Genomic DNA, 25,252 nt, shown 5'->3' with positions numbered 1-25,252 from the left:
TGCCTCTCTGTGTTTACCACTTCCTCTCAAAGCACAGGTCTGGAGCTCTAGTGTGAAGATTGTCTGTGATAGCATGTCTAGCAAATCTGAGGTATCTGATAAACACTGTGTAAGTGTCTTTTACAGTTACAGAAAACCTGTGATAGTCCTTAGTAACCAAGAGTAAATTATATATGAATACATTATTTACCTTCAAATTCACTTAAATCTCTCTTTTATCTCCAGTGCCAGATCTTGTTGGTAAAGAAGGTTACACTGGGGATGAGGTTGTAAAGTTTGCATGGATTATACATTAAATTTATAAACAGCACAAACAGATCCACAGATGATGCTCTTGCTCTGATGATGCACACTGCCCTTCACACCTAGACAGAAAAACACCTGCTGTTCATCCACCACAGCTCAACATTCATCACCATCACTCCAGCCAAGGTCCGTTATCATCATTTACAACACTGCTCTGTTATATCTGTGTATTTCACTGTTGTGGAAATATAAATAATTCACTTACACAGTTTTATGCCATGTACTGCTTTATTGGATTCTTCAGCATTAAACAAGTGTTGATAAAGATGAATCAAAGCAATGGCTTAATAACAATTGTGTGGTAAGTGAACTAAAAAAAATCAATAAAGCATTAAACCCTGACAGTACAGAAATGAAGCGGATATTGGTTGGTGTTAATTAGTTAAAGCGTATTAAGCACAGTGAGCTGTATTTGGGTTACGTGGAGCCTCCTGCACTGAAATCTATTTTGTCAGAAATGAACTGGGGATTTCTTTAAAGCAGATCCTTTTCCCAGCCACCGTTGTGACCCTGAAAGACACAGAGAACACAGTGAGGATTAGAGCAGACCTCATTTCATCTGCTGATGTACAGGAGCTATTCATAAACACTGTGAGTCCAGTTTACAGACTCTCTTCCAGTTGGTGAATTCAGACACAGGCAAATACAGTTTGTATCACCTCCACAGAGAAGCATTCATCAACAGAATGGTGCACACCACACATGAGCAGTGGGATGAGGTGGGGGTGTTAGGGATGAGGTGGTGGTGTCTGGAATGAAGTGGGGGTGTTAGAGATGAGGTGGTGGTGTCTGGAATGAAGTGGGGGTGTTAGGGATGAGGTGGGGGTGTCTGGGATGAGGTGGGGGTGTTAGGGATGAGGTGGTGGTGTCTGGAATGAAGTGGGGGTGTTAGGGATGAGGTGGGGTGTCTGGGATGAGGTGGGGGTGTTAGGGATGAGGTGTAGAGTTTGGGATAAGTTGGGGGTGTTAAGGATGAGGTGGGGGTGTCTGGGATGAGGTGGGGGTGTTAGGGATGAGGTGTAGAGTTTGGGATGAGGTGGAGAGTTTGAGATAAGTTGGGGGTGTTAGGGATGAGGTGGGGGTGTCTGGGATGAGGTGGGGCTGTTAGGGATGAAGTGGCGGTGTCTGGGATGACGTGGGGCTGTTAGGGATGAGGTGGCGGTGTCTGGGATGAGGTGGGGGTGTTAGGGATGAGGTGGGGGTGTTAGGGATGAGGTGTAGAGTTTGGGATAAGTTGGGGGTGTTAAGGATGAGGTGGGGGTGTCTGGGATGAGGTGGGGGTGTTAGGGATGAGGTGTAGAGTTTGGGATGAGGTGGAGAGTTTGAGATAAGTTGGGGGTGTTAGGGATGAGGTGGGGGTGTCTGGGATGAGGTGGGGCTGTTAGGGATGAAGTGGCGGTGTCTGGGATGACGTGGGGCTGTTAGGGATGAGGTGGCGGTGTCTGGGATGAGGTGGGGGTGTTAGGGATGAGGAGGGGGTGTTAGGGATGAGGTGGAGAGTTTGGGATAAGTTGGGGGTGTTATGGATGGGGTGGGGGTGTCTGGGATGAGGTGGAGAATTTGCTCAATGTAATTAAATCCTCAGAGCAGGATCAAAATGCTTCTCTACAGAGTTACTCCAACAAAAGCAGGGTGAGCTCTTTAACACCCCTGATTTCTGCAGAAACAATGAATGAGAAGTTTCCTAATACTTCTGTCCATTATCTCCACTATTTTCCAATGTCTAATTAGTCAATCGGCAATAGAGCAGCACACTTTAACACCCATCCACAACTGTTGTTTCCGGAGCATTTACACTCAGTGCCCACTTGCTAGGGCACTCCACTCTCTGTGTTCCCTAACCTCATGATTAACCAGTTAAGCACTGCACATGAGCCCAGGTTCTCTTTGCCTCAATGCCAAGCATGTGGTATATAAAAAGACCTCCAGCATCAGGCTATGAGCTGTGAGAACCTGTCAGAACCAAAACTTGTATGTCCCTTTTCGTCCCTAATTTGAATATGCAAGTTCCCCTATGCAATGTGCTAAAACGTCATGATGAATGAACCAAAAGAAACGGCTCAGTGCTTCTCTTGTAAAGATGTTTTATGCAGATATGTAATTCATTATTATTTTATTCAGCCTCAACATCAAACAGGAGTGGTGTATATAAAACCCAGTACTGTCCAGGATTTGTGTGTCTGTGTGTGTGTCTGTGTAAGGTAGATACTCACACGTAGCCTGCCTGTGGGCACCTCCCATCTGTTGTTTGTACTTGTTTTATTTTATTTGCTGGAATCTTCATTATGACAAATTTGAAACAGCACAGCTCAGGGTGCCCAATACCAATTGCTGTGGAAGAAGAGCAGAAAACATCTTTTAGATTATGATTTAAGCACTGTTCTAATATAACAATCAATAGGTTTTCTTCTCTATAACAAAGTCTAACCCTGAGTAAAAGCACGAAGTGCTGAATATAGATGTTTAGTGTTTACTCAGTCTTATATCATCTACATTAGCACCAATGAAACAGATGTAACTGCGTCTTGGGAATAAACACTGCTACGTTCATAAAAAAGGCCAATACCACAACATTAATTACATCCATTATTAAATAACACAAAAAAAAACGTTAATGAACTCACGCTCAGTGTCTGAGGAGATGGCTATGAGAAGGACCAGCCCCAGGGCCAAACACACACTGTTAATCTTCATTTTTCTTTGAAGAAGTCTAAACCTCTCACTGCTTGACAGTTGTTAAAAAGTGTGTGGCTCTGTTCCTCCGCCTCCTGTGTTCACCACATCTTCCTCTCTGACCAGAACGCAGTGTGTGAACTCTAGTGTGAAAATTAGCATACACAGCACATCTGACCTATCGGTTAAACACTGTGCCGAGGGCCTTTTAAGTGCTCAATTAACTAACTCTGTCTCTGTAAGAGTTGGGCATTTTGTAAAGTTGAGTAAATACGAGAATCTGCAATGTGTTAAATGGGACTTATTATACATCTTTTTAAACAAGTTAGAATAGGTTTATTGGCTACAAAACATGATGATAAAGTCCTTCGCACAAAATTACTCTCACATAAAGGGATCTCAGCAGCTCTATTCTTGCCAGTTTCAGTCCCTTTCAGACTGAGCCATTTAAGGGCTCTGTCACTTTTATGCAAATAAGCTGTTGCTAGCCATCCCCACCCATACCATGTTTATGCAGGTCAGGGGTGGAGCCAGGGTGATTCTATGCAAATTTTCTTATTGTGACATCAAAAGTAAGGGAGCCATCCAAACAGCTCATAGAAGCATGTGATTCCTGACACCAACTATCCAAAAGTGATCTCTGAACACTTCTGTTGTAATACTGGATGTGTGACCAGCACCATAAGTACTCTGTTATATCGGTTTATTAAAAAAAAATAATAATAATAAAAACACACTTGCACAGTTGTATGCCATGCATTGCTTTAATTGAACTGACTGATTAATACACAAAACTACACTCTGTTTTGTGGTTTTGCATTAGCATCAACTTTATCAGCCTCTACTTTATCACTATTATGTTACTATCTCTCTCCATCACTGTTGTTATCACACACAGTATCCAAATACTACAGTAATGCAATTATATTAAACCAGTGGTTCTCAAACTTTTTAGACCAAGAACCACCCATTATCAAACCAAAACCTCCAAGTACCACCCATGATTTTTACCACAGAAACATGTGGCCCCTGGTTCTCCCTCTGTTCCAGGGGCATAAGGCAAAATCTTGTTGCATTTGTTGCATTTTATTTACTTTAAATTTGCTTAACACAAAATGATCTAAAATAATTACTAAACATTATAGAGAGAATACAATAATTATAGGCCTAAAGGCCTGAATGCTTTAAACACAATTATACATTTATGAACATATAAAATTTATGGGCAATAATCATTTTGAAATAAATAATAAATGAGAAGAGATCAATGAAAAATCAGTTATGTGTTTAAAAGGTTCCAGGTGAAAACAGCATGGCGCTGGGGGCAGGTCACAGCGGCTCTCGGCACTTGTAGCAGTAGGTGAAGGAGGGGCGCTTTGTTAAAACTTGTTTTAGGGCTGTAATGATGCGAAGAACGGCCACATTTTTCTTCAGCCGAGTGTTTTTTTCTATTTTGTCTTCACGTGTACAGAATTCTCACTTAGTTTCTCTTTATTTTTGCCTCTAGATTTAGTCTTTTTGGGCTTTGAAGAATTTTTTGGGCTTGGTCTCGGCTTGTTTTTCTCGTTTTTGCTTTGCCCTTTTTACAAACCGGATTCCAAAAAAGTTGGGACACTAAACAAATTGTGAATAAAAACTGAATGCAATGATGTGGAGGAGCCAAAATCTAATATTTTATTCAGAATAGAACACAAATCACAGATCAAAAGTTTAAACTGAGAGAATGTATCATTTTAAGGGAAAAATATGTTGTTTCAAAATTTCATGGCATCAACAAATCCCAAAAAAGTTGGGACAAGGCCATTTTTTACCACTGTGTGGCATCCCCCCTTCTTCTTACAACACTCAACAGACGTCTGGGGACAGAGGAGACCAGTTTCTCAAGTTTAGAAATAGGAATGCTCTCCCATTCATGTCTAATACAGGCCTCTAACTGTTCAATCGTCTTGGGCCTTCTTTGTCGCACCTTCCTCTTTATGATGCTCCAAATGTTCTCTATAGGTGAAAGATCTGGACTGCAGGCTGCCATTTCAGTCCCCGGATCCTTCTCCTACGTAGCCATGATGTTGTGATTGCTGCAGAATGTGGTCTGACATTATCTTGTTGAAAAATGCAGGGTCTTCCCTGAAAGAGATGACATCTAGATGGGAGCATATGTTGTTCTAGAACCTGAACATAGTTCTCTGCATTAATGGTGCCTTTCCAGACATGCAAGCTGCCCATGCCACAAGCACTCACGCAACCCCATACCATCAGTGATGCAGGCTTCTGAACGGAGCGTTGATAACAACTTGGGTTATCCTTGTCCTCTCTGGTCCGGATGACATGGCGTCCCAGTGTTCCATAAAGAACTTCAAATCGTGACTCATCTGACCACAGAACAGTTTTCCATTTTGCCACACTCCATTTTAAAAGACCCCTGGCCCTCTTTGCACTGTAGAGTTTCAGCTGGCAACGGCGAATGGCACGGTGGATTGTGTTCACTGACAATGCTTTCTGGAAGTATTCCTGAGCCCGTTCTGTTATTTCCTTGACAGTGGCGTTCCTGTTTGAGGTGCAGTGACGTTTAAGGGCCCGGAGATCACGAGCATCCAGTAGAGTTTTACGGCCTTGACCCTTATACACAGCAATTGTTCCAGATTCTCTGAATCTTTTGATGATGTTATGCACGGTTTATGATAATAACTTAAAAGTCTTTGCTATTTTTCGCTGGGTAACACCATTCTGGTATCGCTGCACTATCTTTCTGCACAACAATGGTGGAATTGGTGATCCTCTTACCATCTTGGCTTCAGAGAGACACTGACACTCTGAGAAGCTCTTTTTGTACCCAATCATGTTGTCAATTGACCTAATTAGTGTTAATTGGTCTTCCAGCTGTTTGTTATATGCTCAATTTCCTTTTTCCAGCCACTTATTGCTACTTGTCCCAACTTTTTGGGGATTTGTTGACACTGTGAAATTTTGAATCAACATATTTTTCCTTTAAAATGTTACATTTACTCAGATTAAACTTTTGATCTGTCGTCTATGTTCTATTACGAATAAAATATTGACATTTGCCATCTCCACATCATTGCATTCAGTTTTTATTCACAATTTGTTTAGTGTCCCAACATTTTTGGAATCCGGTTTGTATAATAAAATCAAAATTGCTCACGTCTGACTCTAGCCTTTGCTTACATCCAATAAGCAACTGAAACTGAGCTATTTTTACACGGATTTCTTAAAAAACTGGGGGATTGTGTTCAATTTCATTGGGGCATATTATGTAATTTACACATAAAAACTTTAGATTTTCAGTTATGAATAAATAAAAAAAAAGTCATTTGGATTACCACCTCTTGCTGCTTCATGTTCCATTAGTAATATATATACAACAGTCTGAGGACCACTGTAATAAACCTTGCATTGTTATACTATCTTTCATTAAATAAAATAGCGAGTGAAATCACCATCAGGTTTGTTCATAAAACCAATATTTCACATTGTGGAATTGATCTCATATTACAAAACTAATCCGTTATTTTATATGATTTTTTTCTAGAATCTATTTCTAAATAATGTTCATCTTCGTACACTTCTGCTGTGATTCTGGATTTTTGTGTAAACACTGCCATAATCATCATCTCCACTGCTGCTCTGTTATATCTGTTTATTTCAAAAGTGTGGCACTATTTAAAAAATAAAATATAAACATCTCTTGCACAGTTTTATGCCATGCATTGCTTTATTTAAATGTTCAGCGCATAACAATTGTAGATAAAAACTACACCTAAATGACAGAGTAATAAAGGACCATATAAACCATTAAAGCATTTAACAATCACTGAGAGTGCAGAAATGAAGCGGGATATTAATCAGCATTGATCAGTTAAAGCGTATAAGGCACAGTGAGCTGTATTTGGGTTACGTGGAGTCTCCAGCACTGAAATCTAGTTTTTCAGAAATCACCTGGTGATTTTTCCAAGCAGAACTTTCTCTTAGCTTCCGTTGTGACCCTGAAAGACACAGAGAGCAGAGCGAGCATTAGAAGGTTAGTGTTTTTTTATTTTTACTCTAGACTTCACCTTCTGTTCTGTTTCATTATTTGATGGAAGTGTTGCACAAATCTCAGTATTTGGTTTTGTTTGAACAGAGGATAATGAGTGTGCTGCAGAATGTTATAATAATCTACTGCCTCTGAGTTAGAGGCTAAAACATAATGGAGTAACACATTCTCTGCTGCCTGTGACCTGGGTGTGACCACAAGTGCTGGCTGTGACCTGCCTGTGACCACAGTGGAATAATTACAGTATATGTATGTAAACATCCTCCAGCTCCTGGGGCAGGTTCTAAGACTGAGAGTAGTACAGGACTGTAGCTACTAAGAAATTATTTATATATATATAATTAGAAACATTTATACCAAAGACATTATGGGCAGTCAGAGCAGGTGGTATAAACCATGGGTGTTTATATCACTGTATTTTAAAATCTCCACCCAGTCACCTTTAAACACCCTCCTTTTGGCTGGTAACCAATTATTCTTTCTATATCAGAGGCAGTGCTGCCTTCAGAACAATTGTGAGTAGCAATTTTGCACACAAGCCTCATTTCATCTGCTGATGTACAGGAGCTAATTATAAACACTGTGAGTCCAGTTTACAGACTCTTTTCCAGTTGGTGAATTCAGACACTCACTGCAGACACAGGCAAATACAGTTTGTATCATCTCCACAGAGAAGCATTAAACCATAGAATGGGACCCATTAAATTCACCAGAATCAGTGCCAAACATGCAGTATAAGGACCTTGACATCAGGCTCTGAGTAAAACCTGATATTTTTGCCCATAACCTAAAAATACCAATAATCCTTTGTACTGTGTTAAAATAAATTATCTAGTGTTAGTATATTGTGTGTGTGTGTGTGTGTGTGTTTAAGGTAGACACTCACACGTAACCTGGCTTTGGACATCTCCCATCTAATTTTTCAACTTTAATTATTTTTTTGGTTGGAATTTTCATAGAGGCAAATTCGAAACAGCAGATCTCAGGATGAGCAATTGTATCTGCCATGGAAGAGGAGCAGAAAATAAAACTGTGTTTACATCTCTGTAACAAAAGCCTAATCCTAATTAAAATGCACGAGGTGTTGAACACAAAGGATTGGTTTCCCAGACAGGGATTAAGCCTAGTCCTGAACTATATCCTCCCTCTAATTGACAATCACAGTTTGAAATGCTGTGTAGTCCAGGGCTAGGCTCAATCCCTGTCCTTAGTGTTTAGGATTAATTCAGTCTTAAATCATCTTATAATATCATCTGTTTATCCATTATTAAACAGCCATGACCACATCCAGGGTAGAAACACACTGCTACATCCATAACAAAAGCCAGAACATTAATATTAACTGTGGCCATTAAAAAACAACTACCAACAAAATGAAGATGATATTGTTAACTCACCAAAAGCATCTGAGGAGACTGCTATGAGCAGAACCAGCCCCAGGGCCCAACACACACAGCTCAACTTCATTTTCGTCTTCTCTGCAGGGGTCTAAACTTCTAAGTTAACTCGAACTTATTTAAAGGTGTGTGGCTCTTTGTCTCCACCTCCCATGTTCACCACATCTTCCTCTCCAAGCAGAATAAAGAGCATGAACTAATGTTAAGATTACTAAATATAACACGTCTGATCTGTCTGATAAACACAGGGCTGAGTGCTTTTAACCACCTAATGTTGTCTGCAGTAACACCCTTATGAAACAACTGTTTAGAAATGTAATGCCTGAACCCCACCCATACCCAAAGTGTTAGCTAGCTATAAGCTGGTTCCTATGTAGATAAGGCAGTAACATACTGCATTTATAATGATGTGGAACAGCACGATGGCACAGTAGGTAGTGTTACAGTCACACAGCTTCAGCAACATGAAGGTTGTGGGTTCAAGTCCCGCTCTGGGTGACTGTCTGTGAGGAGTGTGTTGTGTTCTCCTTATGGCTGGGTGGGTTTCCTCCGGGTGCTCCAGTTTCCTCCCATGCTCCAAAAACACACATTGGTATGTAGATTAGCTACACAAAAAAAAATTGTCCATAGGTGTGAGTGTGTCAGTGAATGTGTGAGTGTGTGTGTCGCCCAATGAAGGACTAGCACCCCCTCAAGGGTGTGTTCCTGTCTTGTGCCTAGGGATTCTGGGTAGGCTCCAGACAACCCACCACATAACTGAATGAAAATATACATATGGACACAGCCAGAGCCTAAGTGAACTTGCTGCATGCTTAGAGTGCTTTCTCACAACCTGAACACAGCTAATACTTTCTGTATTACACCAACAACACGTTACATAAAAGCCACATTCAAAACTGTAATTATCCGTCATTGTTATCTGTTGTGCTTTTGTCACTGACCTCAAGCCCAGATCTGGTAAACACTTTCATGCATTTGTAACATCTAGAATTGACTACTGCAATGCTGTACTGCATGGACTCCTGGCTCGAGTGTTGAACAGGCTCCAGTATTTGCAAAACTCAAGGGTCATGACCCATACTGGATCCTGGGAGCACATTAGTCCAACCTTGAAACATCTTCATTGGCATTCAGTACAGTATATTGCAGAGTACAAGCTAATCGTGCTGGTATTCACATCTTCTCATTGTTTTTGATTGAGCAATACTGACACATTTTTCTGTGAATAGCTCCAAGGCTTCAACATTAAAATAAATGAAGGAATTCTGTCCCATGCTAAATCACTTTATCTCATTTTTAAATCTTGCTCATATATTGTTGAATACAAGCTTAATTTTTTTTATTTATTTTTGGGCTCTGCCCATTTTTTTGGTCCATTTAAGTTAAGGGTTCACATTCTGGAGACACTTTAGACAAATGGATAAGAATTTATTCAATCAAAGCAAAGGTTCTGTGTAGCACCTCTCTTTAATGATTATATCAAAACAAGAGAAAGGTGCTCTATAAATACATAAAAAACAATTTCACCAAATAATTCTATATAGAACTCATGGTTTTAAACAGGAACATAGCCTTATCTTAAAAATGAATAAAATAAAGTTGAGTTTATTTAATTATAACTATTAATAATGATACAACTACTAAGTAATGAAATAATAATGAAATGCAAAAACTGCAGCATCACTGTCCATCTCGTCGCCTTCGATCATCAGACTCCAATCTCCTCACTCCCATCACCAAAGCTAAGCACCGTACCTCTGGGGACAGGGCCTTTGCCATAGCCGCTCCCACCCTCTGAAATTCTCTCCCTTCACACATCCGTGCTTCAGACTCACTACAAACATTTAAAAAACAATTAAAAATGTATCTTTAAGCAAGCTTTCACCATCCACTAACAACCCTCCTTTCTGTTATTGTTTCTGTCTTGTTATATGTGTTTTATTTTCTGTAAAGCATCTTTGAGTTGCTTTTCCCCCATTGCCGCTCCCTGTTTTCCGCTTCCTCTCAGACTCCAGATCTGGATCTCTAATATGAAGACTACGCTAGCATGTTTAGCATATCTGATAAACAGTGTGCAAGTCATCAGAGTGCTACAGATTGCCTGTGATGTCTGAACAGCCTGCAGTCCCATGTCACGTTTTTCAGGAAGAAGTGGCCAAACTAGCGGGGGTGACCTACTCAGAGAAAATGAGGATCAGTTGTTTCCTGGCCTTGGACAGCTGAGATATTACCAGGGATTGAACTCTTCCCCTTGTGGTTGAACCAAAATGAAGAGTCGAGCAACAGAGCCACACCTATTTTTTGTACCCATTCCCACGTCTTTATCTGATCCATGCTAAACATGCTGTTCCCTTCATAACACTTGTCTCGTCAGGACAATATCAAGGTTTTAAATCCATCATCAGTGGAAACTCACAGCACCCAGACAACTGAGCAACATAAAAACTTGCTTCTCATAGACTACACAATCAAGATTCCATGCACCTGTCATGCCATTTAAAGTGGAATGGGACACTAGTGAATTAAAACCTGACTTCAGCCTCATGAGGCTTTGAGAAGTGAGGATTGGGTTTTGTGTAGCTCTGTCAGAGCTTGTATGCTGGTGGTAGATTTAAAACAGCTCAATTTGCATAAGAAGATTTTGTATAGGAAGCTGTCTCAGTTAACGCAGGCAGTGGATCTTAAGTCCACTTCTTGCACAAATTCTTGCACTTTTCTCCCTTATTAACAACAACTATCTGTACATGATACATGCTCCTTTTGAGTTATCTATTAAAATGTTGACTGACCATAACAACGAAAGATCCCATTGTATGAAACCTCTTCCTGCCCTCCATCTGCAGTTAACACAGTGATGTGACATCATCTGGAAACCACCTATTGTCTTTCTAGCTGTAAATTTCATAAGGTTTCTGTTGATCTTAGTAGACTTTGTGTATGTATGAGTTAATGTATTATTTTGGTCTGAGTTAAATGTATTATTTTCTGTTCTTTCCACCTAATAGTATGTTATCACTTTTAAATATGTGATGGTTACTGTGGTTTAATGAATCATCCTCATATCTGCACACTGCTACTGGATGTGTAAACTACTCCATAACCATAATCTACAACGCTGCTCTGTTATATCTGCACAATAAAAATGAGATTTCAAATATTGGAAACATAAAGGTACAAATAATTTCAACTTAATAGCAGCAGTTCAATTTTCCCAACGTTTTAAACCATGTTATCCAAATTTACAGCATGGAAAAATGTGTTGAACTTAAAATGTTGTGAATTGAAATGTTTGTCTGCAACTGGGCATGTGCAGAAACTTCTTCCACAGGTGGCTGAACATCAAAGCTGCAAATCACTGTGACCTTGAAGAAACTACTTTACTTTACTTTACTTTTTTTTACTTGCGATATTTTTTTTAACTTCTGCAAATCTGAATTTATTAAAATAATTTAAGCAGGTTTTTGACATTATTTTCCATTATAGAACTATTGTGATGCTAGATAGCTTTCTAAATACTTCCTGCATGTCCTATGCCTAAATTCGCTGATAATAATCTTATTAAACAAAACACATGCTACAAGCTTCACAAAACCAATATGTGTTGATAGTTTTTAAAACGTAATTTCACCTGCTTGCATAGTAAAGATTTGTATAAAAACAATGCATTTTTTTCAAGTGAGTTCTAGACTATTATTTTAAAAACTTCACAAGTTCAAAAGACACAGATTCATAAATAATCACAGAATCAAGCACTGCATTGAAATGAAGTGTTTTTGGGTGGCAAATAATTAAAAAGAAAAAGGCATATTTAATTTTTTAAACACAGAGTTCTGAAGCTTTCAAATTAATCTATCTTAAACAAATGTGTTAAAAAGTTAAGGCGTTTTTGTTTGCTTGTTTAAAAAAATAATGCAGTTATAGAATAGCATAGACAAATAGCTAAAATGAACACCAGTTCTTTCTTTCTGTATATGAGTAATAATATTATTTTGACTATGTTTAGGATGGTCTCACATGCCAAGGCATAATCTGTTGTCTGTATCTGTAGTACACAGTAATGCTCTGGAGAAGGAATGTTGATGCTTGTATTATTTCTTGTCTAGGGAAGAAAATTATTTTACAGAAGACAGAAAAAATTTCATTCTGGAAATAACCAATGCCAGAGTTGAGGAAGACCCCTCTGAATATTTTACTGTTGTGATAGAGGTGACTCTTGCTCTGGAAGTGCTTGCTGTTTTCCCACAGCATTTATGATATTATTTGGACTTCTTTTTGCACTCAACATTGAATACACTAAAGCATTTGAAACATTTTAACAAATGTTTTTTAAAAGTGGTCTTTCATTGTACTGTTAATAAATATTTAAATATATCTGTGTCTTTATTTAAGCAGTTTGGATTAATAAAAAGTTCTGTTTTTATTTGTTTACTGCTTTTGCCAACAACCAATTTTGGGTTTCTCTGACTTAAAATGTTTTAGTAACTAATTTCAGAGCTTTTTAGTTGGCAAATGCAACATGTAATTAAGAGTCAGCTTTCATTTATATATCAAGTTCAGCCAAATTAAAATATTAGGTTATGATTACCTATTGAAATAAAAATATTTGAGGTGACATAGCAATATAAGTTAAACTAACCTTGAAAGAACTGTTATGTGTCATGCCTTTGCCCTGTGTTTTCCTGTTCTGTTTTTGTTTTCCTTTGTCCACCATGTGCTCAGTTAACACATGGCTCTCTGTTTGTTTTGTTTTTGCCTCCACCCTAGCCCCACCCTAGTCCCGCCTCAGTCTCTGTCATCTCATTATCCTTCCCAGGTGTTCCTTGTCTGTGGTCTATGTTCCTGTGTATGTATACCCCTTGTTTTCAGCACTTGTCTGGTCTTGTGTGTGTAGATGTAGATGTGTTTCTGTTTTTTTTCAAAGTGCCACTAGTTCACAGTTGTTTTTTGTTTAGTTATGTTTGGTTTAGTCAAGCTCACGTTTGGTTTCTCTGTTTGTTTTCTTTTTTTGCTTTGGTTCTGTTAAATTACAGATTCCCTTGCATTTATTCCCTTCCTGCCCAACCATGATGATATATCAACTTAAATCTGTGATTAGGGCAACAAATTAATAAATGTTCAGAGTGGACAGTGGGAACATGTTCAAAGCAGAACTTTTTACCAGCCTCTGTTGAGACTCTGAAAGACACAGAGAACACAGTGAGGATTAGAGCTGACCTCATTTCATCTGCTGATGTACAGGAGCTAATCATAAACACTGTGAGTCCAGTTTACAGACTCTCTTCCTGTTGGTGAATTCAGACTCTCACTGCAGACACAGACATTCAAATGCAGGTTGTATCATATCGATCAATGGGAGTAGCTGTGTGTAAACATAAATTCATCTGCATTAATGCTAAGTATGTGGTGCATAGAGACACCCGGGATCAGGCTGTGGGTAGTGCACTGTCAGAACTAAAACTTGTATGAATATTTATGTCCATGAATGAAACTTGCGCCTCTTGACAATGTGTTAAAATGTCACACTGAATGGATGAATAGAAATGATCTAGTATTAGAATAATGTGTGTGTGTGTGTGTGTGTGTGTGTGTGCGTGGGTGGGTGGGTGGGTGTACTCACACATAACCTCGCTTTGGGCACCTCCCATCTAATTTTTCAACTTTTATTATTTTCTTGGCTGGAATGTTCATAGAGACAAAGTTGAAACAGCAGTGTTCAGGAGGAACAAGAGCATGTGCTGTGGAAAAAGAGGAGAAAACTTTTAGTTTATATTTTAATTACTGTAAAAACATATACATTTTAATCCTTGTAACAAAAGCCTAATCCTGATTAAAATGCATGAGGCGTTGAACAGATATTGTTTAGGATTAAATCATCTTCTGAAATCATGTGTTTATCCATTATAAAACAGCTGTAACTGCATTCTGGGTAGAAACACACTGCTCTGTCTATAAAAATGCCTATACGGTAATATTAACATATTTTACTCATATATTTAAATAACATGAAGAAAGGCACTAGAAACTGTGAACTCACGTGAAGCATCTGAGGAGACGACTATGAGCAGAACCAGCCCCAGGGCCAAACACACACAGTTCAACTTCATCTTCACCTTCTCTGCCGGAGTCTGAATTTCTCACTGGCTCTTATTTATTTAAAGGCAAGTGGTTCTTGTGCCTCCTCCTCCAGTGTTCACCACTTCTTCCTCCCAGAGCAGAGAATAAACTCTTAAGTGAAGATCATTAAAGATAACATGTCTGATCTAACGCACGGCTGAGGGCTTTTGGGCCTCAGTTTATTCTACAGTAACACATTAATAAATATTACAATAAATTCAGCACATTAATACCTGACTTTTATGCAACTGTTTCAGTGGTGATTTACTGTAGCTGACCATTTAAAGAGAGAAAAGTTCAGAAAAAAAAGCAGGAACAAGTCAACAAAAATTTTAAACTGAAACCACATCATCTCCATAGAACCACAGTATATTACACTCTTCACTTATTCAACAGCTACTGAATTACTTTTTAATAACAAGTAGACACTGACACTAAGAAATTTAAACCAAAATATTTTAAACTTATTACCAAGCTACACTGCTTCAGCTTCACCAAGCCCTTTTAAAGAGCACACAAGAGCTGAATAAGGAACAGTATTAATATTACAGAAATATTGTACTAATACATGTAGGCAAACAACAGAATATTTGTTGCTGCCCCATTTTTAAGTCAACTTTTGTTCTTACAACTGATTTCAGACCAACATTCTTCAAAAGTGGAATTGTGGAATGGAATTGTTCAGTGGAACTCATTCTCACAGTGTGAAATATTAGATATATGGACTACATTTAAGATATTGTCATTTTAAATAATATTGTCAGTATACAGCCTTAAGTATTGATAATTATACTGAAAATACCGACAAATAACCTTCATGTCTTCTCCTGTGCTACAGTTTGTCCTTGTCACGTGCTTGTTTATTTGTTCTATGTTCTTCAGCCACTCCTATATACATGTGACCCTCTCTCATCATGTGGCTGAAGTTCACAGCTGTGCTTTGTTAGCTAGAAGGCTTAGAAGCCATTTCCCTAGTCCTAGTCTAGCCTTGTTGGTTATTATAACTGTGTTCCAAAGCCTAGGCTGCAGCTAAGCTTGACTGCATTTCCCGACTGCTACGTCACAGAAGGTGTGAAGGTTATGTGAAGGATAAAGCCAAAAATGAAGCCTATATTTGGAGTGATCTGAAGGACGCAACAGACGTATCCTTTGTGACCCTCAGTTACCCACAATTCTCTGAGCACGTTGGAGATAAACAAGACACACCAAAAAAAATAAATAAATGAATAAATAAATAAATAAAGGACCTTGTCACGCCCTTGTCCTGTCATGTCTGTTTTCCCCCGCCATGTGCTCCCTTGGCACATGGCTCTGTTTGTTATTGTCCATGTCTCCACCCATGTCCCCCCTTTGTTCCTCCTCCTCGTCAGTGTTATTTGTTTCCTGCCCCTTCATTATCTGTTCCAGGTGTCCATTGTCTATGTTAGGTATTTAAGTCCCCATGTCTTACTTCCTGTTGTTGGTCATTCGTTTCTCAGTCATCATGTTGCTAGGTCTAGTCTGTCTGTCTGTCTGTCTGTCTGTCTGTCTGTACGTACGTACTATCATTCATTTCATTTCCAGTTGTTGTTTCCTTCTGTTTGGTTCCTTGGTCCTCGATTTGTTTCCTTTGACATCATTTTGTTTCCCATGTCATGTTTCCCAAGTCTAGTCCGTCCATCTCTGCTGTTCTTCATTTAGTCCGCTTTTGTTTTGTAATCTTAGTCTGTCTTAGTTTTGTTATATCCTGTAAATAAAAGTCTTTTGTGTTTTAGTGTTTGCATCCACCTCCGTCAGTCCACCCCGCGTTCCTGACAGACCTTCAGAGTTTGTTTACCTTGTTAAGTGTAAAATAGCTAATTAAATAAACTATATAACTCTATACCATATTAAATCAAAAAGCTTACTGGCATATTACAGTAGCACAAAAAGCATATATTTATTAGTATGTGATTTTTAATCCCAGTTGAAATGGTTTAAAGATGATGTTTGAGTGTTTATAGGCTGACGTATGAGTTTTAATACATTTATTTTAGTAGTATTGCCATGCAGAATAATATTAATAAGCAAATACAACTTTTTATCTGAGTTATGTTAATGCTTCAAGAAAGATAAGACCTTTCCAGTGACTCAATGACACAGCATCCTTAGACCGTTCAACTTGTGTGATCGGGTAACTAAGAAGGAGTCTTTAGAGGACAGTCCTACCTTGGTTTTCTAGTTCTAGTGTTTTCATATCCTGTAGTTCCTGTTCCATTGTTCCTTAGAATCTGTTTATTTCCAGTCTATGATTGGTACTGTATCATTAATTAAATCATTAACCCTTGTGACCAGCCCCACACTACATCCATTCCTGACATGCAGGTGAAATTTGTTTGGCATGTGATATTTTATATCTAATAATCTAGTTACCAAACACAGAGTTCATCTTAAACGTTATATTCACCTTCAGTCTCTTTGCAGATGTCTTTTCAGTGTTATTAAGGATAGGAAGCTCTGCACCCTTTGCCTCGCCCTGCCAACCACTTCCACTGAGAACACCAATCTGTAGCTTTAGTATCTTTTTTACTACAAGAACACAATATTTTGTCCATAAAATTCAGTCACTGAAATGCCAACAGCTACACTACACATAGCAGCATTGTAACCTCTGTAGTGTGTAAATGTACTCTAAAGTGTCTTGAATCAAAGTCACATCTTTCTGCTAAGGCAAAGCATCAGCAATCAGCAAACCTGAGATGCACTTGAAAATTTTGAACAACTCCTTGTGCATCTTCTCCACCATCCACAAGCTAAAGTGTCATTCTTCAACAGGCATCTCAAACTCTACCTGAAGTGATCAACAGAAAACAGGTCTACAGACAGCCTGAAGTCCAAGATCAAGTTGTTTTCAGGAGGAACTGACAAAATGTGTGGCAGTGTTCTCACATTACCTGAACAGTAGCCTGTGATTGTGTAAATACTTCTGAAACCTGAATGAGGTGTATGAGTTTCATCAGCAGAGTTCAGCAGAAGATCAGTCAGTCGAGTTAATATTGAAGTACTATTTTATCCTCAGTGTAAGATCTTGCTCTCTCACATCTGGACAGAAATGCACCTGCTGTTCATCCATCACATTTATCACTATCACTCCAGCCAAACTCATCATCAAGATCATACCAGCACTGTGCTGAGTAACGGGGGAGACCCACGCAGAGAGAGCGAGGTCAGTTGTGTTCTCTTGACTCCTGGCCTTGAATGACTTACGTATCACCAGGGATTGAATTCATCTTCTCTTATGACTATTCTATTCTGTGTAACTAACTATTAAATGTGATGATAACTGCAGTGTCACACATCATCTGCATACTTCTGTTGTGATACTGGATGTGTAAACTGCTCCATAATCATCATCTGTAACTCTACACTGATATGTCTGTGTATTTCAATACTGTGGATATATAAATAATTCACTTGCACAGTTTTATTCCATGCACTGCTTTATTTCCGTGCACTGCTTCAGCATTAAACATGTGTTTATTCAACTGAACCAACAAGACAGATTAATAACAATCATGTGGCAAGTGAAACATCAGAAAAATCAATAAAGCATTAAACAAACTGATACAATACAGAAATGAAGAGGGATATTGATTAGAGTTGATCAGTTAAAATGTGTCAGCGCGATGTGTTTGGGTTAGGAGTTGGTGACACTGAAAGGTTTGTCCAAAATGAACTGGGGATTTGTTCAAAGCAGATCTTCTTCCCAGCCTCTGTTGTGACCCTGAAAGACACAGAGAACACAGTGAGGATTAGAGCTGACTTCATTTCATCTGCTGATGTACAGGAGCTAATCATAAACACTGTGAGCCAAGTTTACAGACTCTCTACCAGTTGGTGAATTCAGACACTCACTGCAGACATAGGCAAATACACTTTGTATCATCTCAAACAATGAGAGTAGCTGGCACTGTCAGAATTAAAACTTGTATATATATATATATATATATCTTTGTCCATAATTGAAACTTTCCAGACAATTTGTTAAAATGTCACACTGAAAGAATGACTAGAAGCAGTCTAGTGTTAGAATATATGAAGATACTCACACATAACCTGGCTTTGGGCATCTCCCATCTAATCTTTCAGCTTTTATTATTTTGTTGGCTGGAATTTTCATAGAGACAAAGTTGAAACAGCAGAGCTCAGGTTGAACAGGTGCATCTGCTTTGGAAGAGTAACAGGAAATTGTTTTTGTTTTATTTACTGTAAAAACCAACCTGTTTTCATATCTGTGACAAAAGCCTAATTCTGATTAAAAAGCACGATGTGTTGAACAGAAAGTGTTTAGGATTACATCTATTTTAAATAATGTTATAACATCATCTGTTCTACACAGATGTAACTGCATTCTGGGTACACTGCTATGTTCATAAAAAGAATAACAGAAATATAACTCACATAAAGCATCTGAGTAGGCGGCTATGAGCAGGACCAGCCCCAGGGCCCAACACACACAGCTCAACTTCATCTTCTTTTTCTCTGCAGAGGTCTAAACATCTCGGTCTCACTTATTTAAAAGTTAGTGTTTCTGTGTCTCCTCCTCCTCTGTTCACCACATCTTCCTCTCTGAACAGAAACAAAACACAGGCTCTGCAGTAAAGATCACCAAAGATAAAATGGCTGATCTATCTGATAAACACAGGCCTGAAGGCCTTTGAACTGCTTGATGTTTCTACAGTAACGCATTAAAGCACACTCAGTTCAGCACATTGTCTGACTCTGATATGTCTGTTTCACTACTGCTTTACTGTAGCTACAAAGCAGAAACAAGTGAGGGAAGGATTTACACTGAATTTACATATTTTGAGCAGAATTAATGCTGTGTGTCTGAGGTAATGACCCAAATATTACACACTCCACTACAGCAGCAGCTATTTTAGTAATTATTAATTATTATTTAGTAACAAATAGAACACTGACACTTCAACATAATACCATCATATTATCTATTTATTACCAATCTGTCCTAATTTAGCCTCACCAGACCCTTTTAAGTTGTAGCATTGAAAGGAAAACACTGTTCTGTTGGGATCTTTTGGACCTGTGACCATACACTTGAGCGTTAAACTTTGAAGAATATCATTCCTGTATGCAAGAGTAAGCATCCCAGTGTGCTCAATGATTTCAGGTCAGTCGCATTAACCTCACATGTTATTAAGACTCTGAAGCATTTGCTTCTACATCTTTTCAGACCCCAAGTTCAACATGCATTGGACCCACTACAGTTCGCCCTACAGGTAGAAGTTGAGAGTATATTCTACTTGCTCCAACGTGCACACACTCATCTGGACAAGAGTGATAGCATGATTTACAGTGCCTTTAACACTGCTCAGCTCTTCTTTACAAAGAGTAACAAATTAAATTCAGCCACAAAACAATGGGTTCAATAGGTAGAGGTTACAAAGAATAAGAACAAGCAGAAAAAGGCATTCTGTACATAAGTTTATGTAAACCATAAACTGTGTGTAATTGGTGAAACAAAGTCAAATTTTCCCACCTCTGCAGATACTTCAAACTTTTTCCTTTTCACACTGTACACTTCAGACTTTATGTATAACTTCCACATGCAGAATATTTTGGACAACACTACCATTATGTCATGTGTAAAGAGGACAGGAGGGGGAGTGCAGGAGCTTAGTGAAATAATTTGTGTCATGTTGTCGTTGCAACAACTTACAGCCGAACACATCCAAAACCAATATGAATATGAGTACCTTTATTCTCATTCTACAGGTACAACTATATTCAGGTTGCTGTCTCTACCATAACTATAAAAATAAATAAATAAATATAAAGAAAATAATAAGAAATATATATATGGTAAAGTTTGGACACAATATATACCCACAATCCAATGGAGGAGTGCTCAAGGTGCAACATTCTAAATATCAGTCCAGTGGTAGGAGTACATAACATGCACATCAGTTCATTGGAAAGTGCAGAGAAGCACCGCCACATACCCAAACAAGGAGTTGGTGTTGGAATTTCCTTAGACCAGGCCAACACCACAATCAATCTGCATTGAGGAGTTAAGACCTACAGGTACCTCAGGCTGCAACTGGAAAATAAGCTGGACTGGTCAGCTAACACAGACATCTTTTAAAGGAATAGACAGAGCTAGGTTCATTTCCTGAGGAGGCTGAGGTGATTTAACATCTGTAGGCAAGTTGGTCAGAAGAGTGGGGTCAGTGGTTGGAGTGGAGTTGACACTGTGGTGAAGGTTGCTAAGAGACAGACACTGTGCAAACTGTTCTCCATCATCAAAAAATTTGTAATTTCAGTAACAGGTTGCTGTCACAGAGCTGCTCTATGCCTCTGGAGAACTTTGGCCTCAGAGCCACTAGGATCTTCAACACATCCTTGTGGGGCCAGCTACTCAGGAGCCTCCCCAGATCTGTTTCTACAGATTCCCAGACATTAATCTGACCATTTCTAAACATGTTCTTTACTTCATAAGACTTATTCTATCATTATGTCCATCTTTAGGATAGTTTTCTCTCCTCACATCTATATATCAGGGGTGAACAGCTGCAGTTCTGGGGGACCTGTTTCCAACAAAGTTTGGTGACCCCCCTCCTAAAATGCGCCTATTAAACTGGCAATTAGCAGATTATTTGAATTAGGTGTGTGCGGAGAAAGAATAACAGCAAGCTGGACAGTCCCTTAAGGATTTGAGTTTTATGGCACCTCATCCTCATCTCTGCACACTGCTGTTGTGATACTGGATATGTAAACTGCTCCATAATCATTCTTTGTAACTCTGCTCTGTTATATCTGTGTATTTCAGTACTGTGGAAATATAAATAATTCACTTGTACAGTTTTATTCCATGCACCGCTTTATTTGAATCTTTAGTATTGAGAAAACTGAACCAAAAACAAGGGATTAATAACAATCATGTGGAGAGTGAAGGAGCGTTAAAATCAGTTAAGAATTAAACATTGACAGGACAGAAATGTTCAAGGTATTGATTGGTGTTGATCAGTTAAAGCATTTAAGGCACAGTGAGCTGTATTTTGGTTACATGGAGTCTGCTGCACTGAAATCTATTTTGTCAGAAATTAACTGGGAAAGTTTACATAGCAGATCTTCAGAAACATCAGAAAAATCAATAAAGCATTAAACAATAACTGATACAATACAGAAATTAAGAAAAATATTGATTGGCATTGATCAATTAAAGTGTTTCAGCGCGATGTATTTGGGTTAGGAGTCGTGACACTGAAAGGTTGTTTGTCAGAGATTAACTGGGGATTTGTTCAAAGCAGATCTTTTTCCCAGCCACCGTTGAGACCCTGAAAGACACAGAGAACACAGTGAGGATTAGAGTGGACCTCATTTCATCTGCTGATGTACAGGAGCTAATTATAAACACTGTGAGTCCAGTTTACAGACTCTCTACCAGTTGGTGAATTCAGACACTCACTGCAGACACAGGCAAATACAGTTTGTATCATCTCCACAGAAAAGCATTAATCAATAGATCGGTGTGCATTTGATTAGCAAAATATGAGCTATAGTTTACCAGCCTCGGCACTAAGCGTAGTGTATTTAAAGACTCCCAGCATCAGGCTCTGAGTAGTGGAACTGTCAGAACAAAACCTTATATGTCCATGTAGGTCAATGATATCAAAATGCATAAAAAAGCTCAGTTTTTAAAAACTCTAACTCTGAAGTTAAAATTTCGCAATGAAGGGACAAATAGAAATGGTCTAGTATTTGAATTGTGTGTGTGTGTGTGTGTGTGTGTGTGTGTTAAAGGTAGACACTCATACATAGCCAGGCTTTGGGCATCTCCCATCTAATTTTTCAACTTTAATAATTTTGTTGGGTGGAATTTTCATAGATTCAAATATGAAACAGCATTGCTCAGGATGAACAGGACCATGAGCTGTGGAAGAGGAGCAGAAAACACTTTTAGTTTATGTTTTATTTACTGTAAAAACCTGTGTGTTTTCATCCCTGTAACCAAAGCAAAATCCTAATTAAAAAGCATGAGGCGTTCAACAGTAAGTTTTTAGGATTAAATCTTAATCATGTGTTTATCCATTATACAATATCCATTAACAGCTGTAACTGGATTCTATGTAGAAATACACTGCTCTGTCCATACAAAAGCTTACACCATAATATTAACTATTTCCATTTTTATACATGACAAAAGAAGCAGAAGATATTGTAAACTCACGCGAAGCATCTGAGGAGACGGCAATGAGCAGAACCAGACCCAGAGCCCAACACACACAGTTCATCTTCATCTTCTCTGCAGGGATCTAAAGTTCTCACAGACTCTCACTTGCTTAAAGAAGAGTGGCTCTGTGCCTCCTCCTCCTGAGTTCACCACATCTTCCTCTCTGAGCAAAGCAGATAGTACAAACTTTAAAGTGAAGATTACCAAATATAATATGTCTGATCTATCTGATAAATGCAGGGCTGACCGCCCCTAATCACTTGATGGTGAAGAGTAACACAGTAATGAGTCAGACACTCAGTTCAGTACATTAATGTCATACACTGATGAAACTGTTTCAGTACTAATTTACTGTAGCTGACCATTTAAAGACAGAGCAGGTCAGGTTCTATGGGTCTGTTTTTGTTGCAGCTCTATTTTCACCCTGAATGAGGCGTATGAGTTTAATTAGCAATTACCCAGTCAAGTCAAGTTTAAAAGTACTCTTTTATCTCCAGTGTCAGATCTTTTTGTTAAAGAAGGATACACTAAGGATGAAGTTGTAAAGTCTGCATGGATTGTACATTAAATTTATAAACAGCACAAACAGATCCACAGATGATGCTCTTGCTCTGGTGATGCACACTGCCCTCTCACACCTGGACAGAAAAACACCTGCTGTTCATCCACCACAGCTCAACATTTATCACCATCACTCCAGCCAAACCCCTCATCAAGATAATACCAGCACTGTGCTGAGTAACGGGGGAGACCCACTCAGAGAGAGTGAGGTCAGTCGTGTCCTGGCCTTGGATGACCGAGGTATCACCAGTGACCGAATTCATCTTCTCTCACTGGCCTTGCAACACTAACGGAGTCAAGAAAGTCAGGAGTCGCCCAGATCTTTTTCTACCCATTTCCACACCTTTATCTTACCACTTCTAATCCTGTTGTTTCCTTCATAAAACTTTGTCTTTAGGACTTTTCTGTCTACCTAACTATTAAATATGTGATGGTTACTGCAGTGGACACATCATCTTCATCTCTACATACTGCTGTTGTGATACTGGATATGTAAACTGCTCCATAATCATCCTCTGTAACTCTGCTCTGTTATATCTGTGTATTTCAATACTGTGGAAATATAAATAATTCACTTGTACAGTTTTATTCAATGCACTGCTTTATTTGAATCTTCAGTATTGAGAAAACTGAACCAAAAACAAGGGATTAATAACAATCATGTGGAGAGTGAAGGAGCGTTAAAATCAGTTTAGCATTAAACATTGACAGGAGCGAAATGTTCAAGCTATTGATTGGTGTTGATCATTTAAAGAATTTAAGGCACAGAGAGCTGTATTTTGGTTACATGGAGTCTGCTGCACTGAAATCTATTTTGTCAAAAATTAACTGGGAAAGTTTTCTAAGCAGATCTTTTTCCCAGCCACCGTTGAGACCCTGAAAGACACAGAGAACACAGTGAAGATTAGAGCGGACCTCATTTCATCTGCTGATGTACAGGAGCTAATCATAAACACTGTGAGTCCAGTTTAAAGACTCTCTTCCTGTTTGTGAATTCAGACACTCACTGCAGACACAGGCAAATACAGTTTGTATCATCTCCACAGAAAAGCATTGATCAACAGAATGGGTTTCATTTGATTAGCGAAATATGAGCTATAGTTTACCAGCCTCGGCGCTAAGCGTAGTGTATTTAAAGACTCCCAGCATCAGGCTCTGAGTAGTGGAACTGTCAGAACAAAACCTTATATGTCCATGTAGGTCAATGATATCAAAATGCATAAAAAAAGCTCAGTTTTTAAAAACTCTAACTCTGAAGTTAAAATGTCACGATGAAGGGACAAATAGAAATGGTCTAGTATTTGAATTGTGTGTGTGTGTGTGTGTGTGTGTGTGTGTGTGTGTGTTAAAGGTAGACACTCACACATAGCCGGGGTTTGGGCATCTCCCATCTAATTTTTCAACTTTAATTATATTCTTGGGTGGAATTTTCATAGAGACAAAGTTGAAACAGCAGAAATCAGGATGAGCAAGAGCATATGCTGTGGAAGAGGAGCAGAAAACACTTTTAGTTTATGTTTTATTTACTGTAAAAACATGTATGTTTTCATCCCTGTAACCAAAGCCAAATCCTGATTAAAAGCATGAGGCGTTCAACAGAAAGTTTTAAATCAATCTTAATCATGTGTTTATCCATTATACAATATCCATTAACAGCTGTAACTGCATTCTGTGTAGAAACACACTGCTCTGTCCATACAAAAGCTTACACCATAATATTAACTATTTCCATTATTATACATGACAAAACAAAGCAGAAGATATTGTAAACTCACTTGAAGCATCTGAGGAGACGGCTATGAACAGAACCAGCCCCAGAGCCCAACACACACAGTTCAACTTCATCTTTATCTTCTCTGCAGGGGTCTAAAGTTCTCACAGACTCTCACTTGCTTAAAAAACAGTGGCTCTATGCCTCCTCCTCCTGAGTTCACCACA

General features: G+C 38.7%; 4 long non-coding RNA genes across 4 annotated transcripts; all 4 read right to left on the bottom strand.

Moving 5' to 3' along the window:
* Positions 1-626: 626 nt before the first annotated feature.
* LOC136674145 (uncharacterized) lies at positions 627-3,118 on the bottom strand. The gene is made up of 3 exons (XR_010796002.1): positions 2,931-3,118; positions 2,520-2,637; positions 627-816 (listed from the first exon to the last, which is right to left on the bottom strand). It is a non-coding gene; the product is annotated as an uncharacterized lncRNA (long non-coding RNA).
* Positions 3,119-6,725: 3,607 nt separating this feature from the next.
* LOC136674144 (uncharacterized) lies at positions 6,726-8,550 on the bottom strand. The gene is made up of 3 exons (XR_010796001.1): positions 8,428-8,550; positions 7,917-8,031; positions 6,726-6,980 (listed from the first exon to the last, which is right to left on the bottom strand). It is a non-coding gene; the product is annotated as an uncharacterized lncRNA (long non-coding RNA).
* A 9,475-nt stretch (positions 8,551-18,025) lies between these two features.
* Positions 18,026-19,041, bottom strand: LOC136673222 (uncharacterized). The gene is made up of 3 exons (XR_010795907.1): positions 18,961-19,041; positions 18,609-18,723; positions 18,026-18,283 (listed from the first exon to the last, which is right to left on the bottom strand). It is a non-coding gene; the product is annotated as an uncharacterized lncRNA (long non-coding RNA).
* A 4,849-nt stretch (positions 19,042-23,890) lies between these two features.
* On the bottom strand, positions 23,891-25,252 carry LOC136673894 (uncharacterized). Its single transcript, XR_010795978.1, has 3 exons — positions 25,090-25,252; positions 24,678-24,795; positions 23,891-24,190 (listed from the first exon to the last, which is right to left on the bottom strand). It is a non-coding gene; the product is annotated as an uncharacterized lncRNA (long non-coding RNA).

The sequence above is a fragment of the Hoplias malabaricus genome, chromosome 17, assembly GCF_029633855.1.
Source record: "Hoplias malabaricus isolate fHopMal1 chromosome 17, fHopMal1.hap1, whole genome shotgun sequence".
Taxonomy (NCBI): Eukaryota; Metazoa; Chordata; class Actinopteri; order Characiformes; family Erythrinidae; genus Hoplias; species Hoplias malabaricus.
The sequence above is the reverse complement of the archived record's forward strand: the minus strand, read 5'-3'. Positions and strand labels throughout refer to the sequence as shown.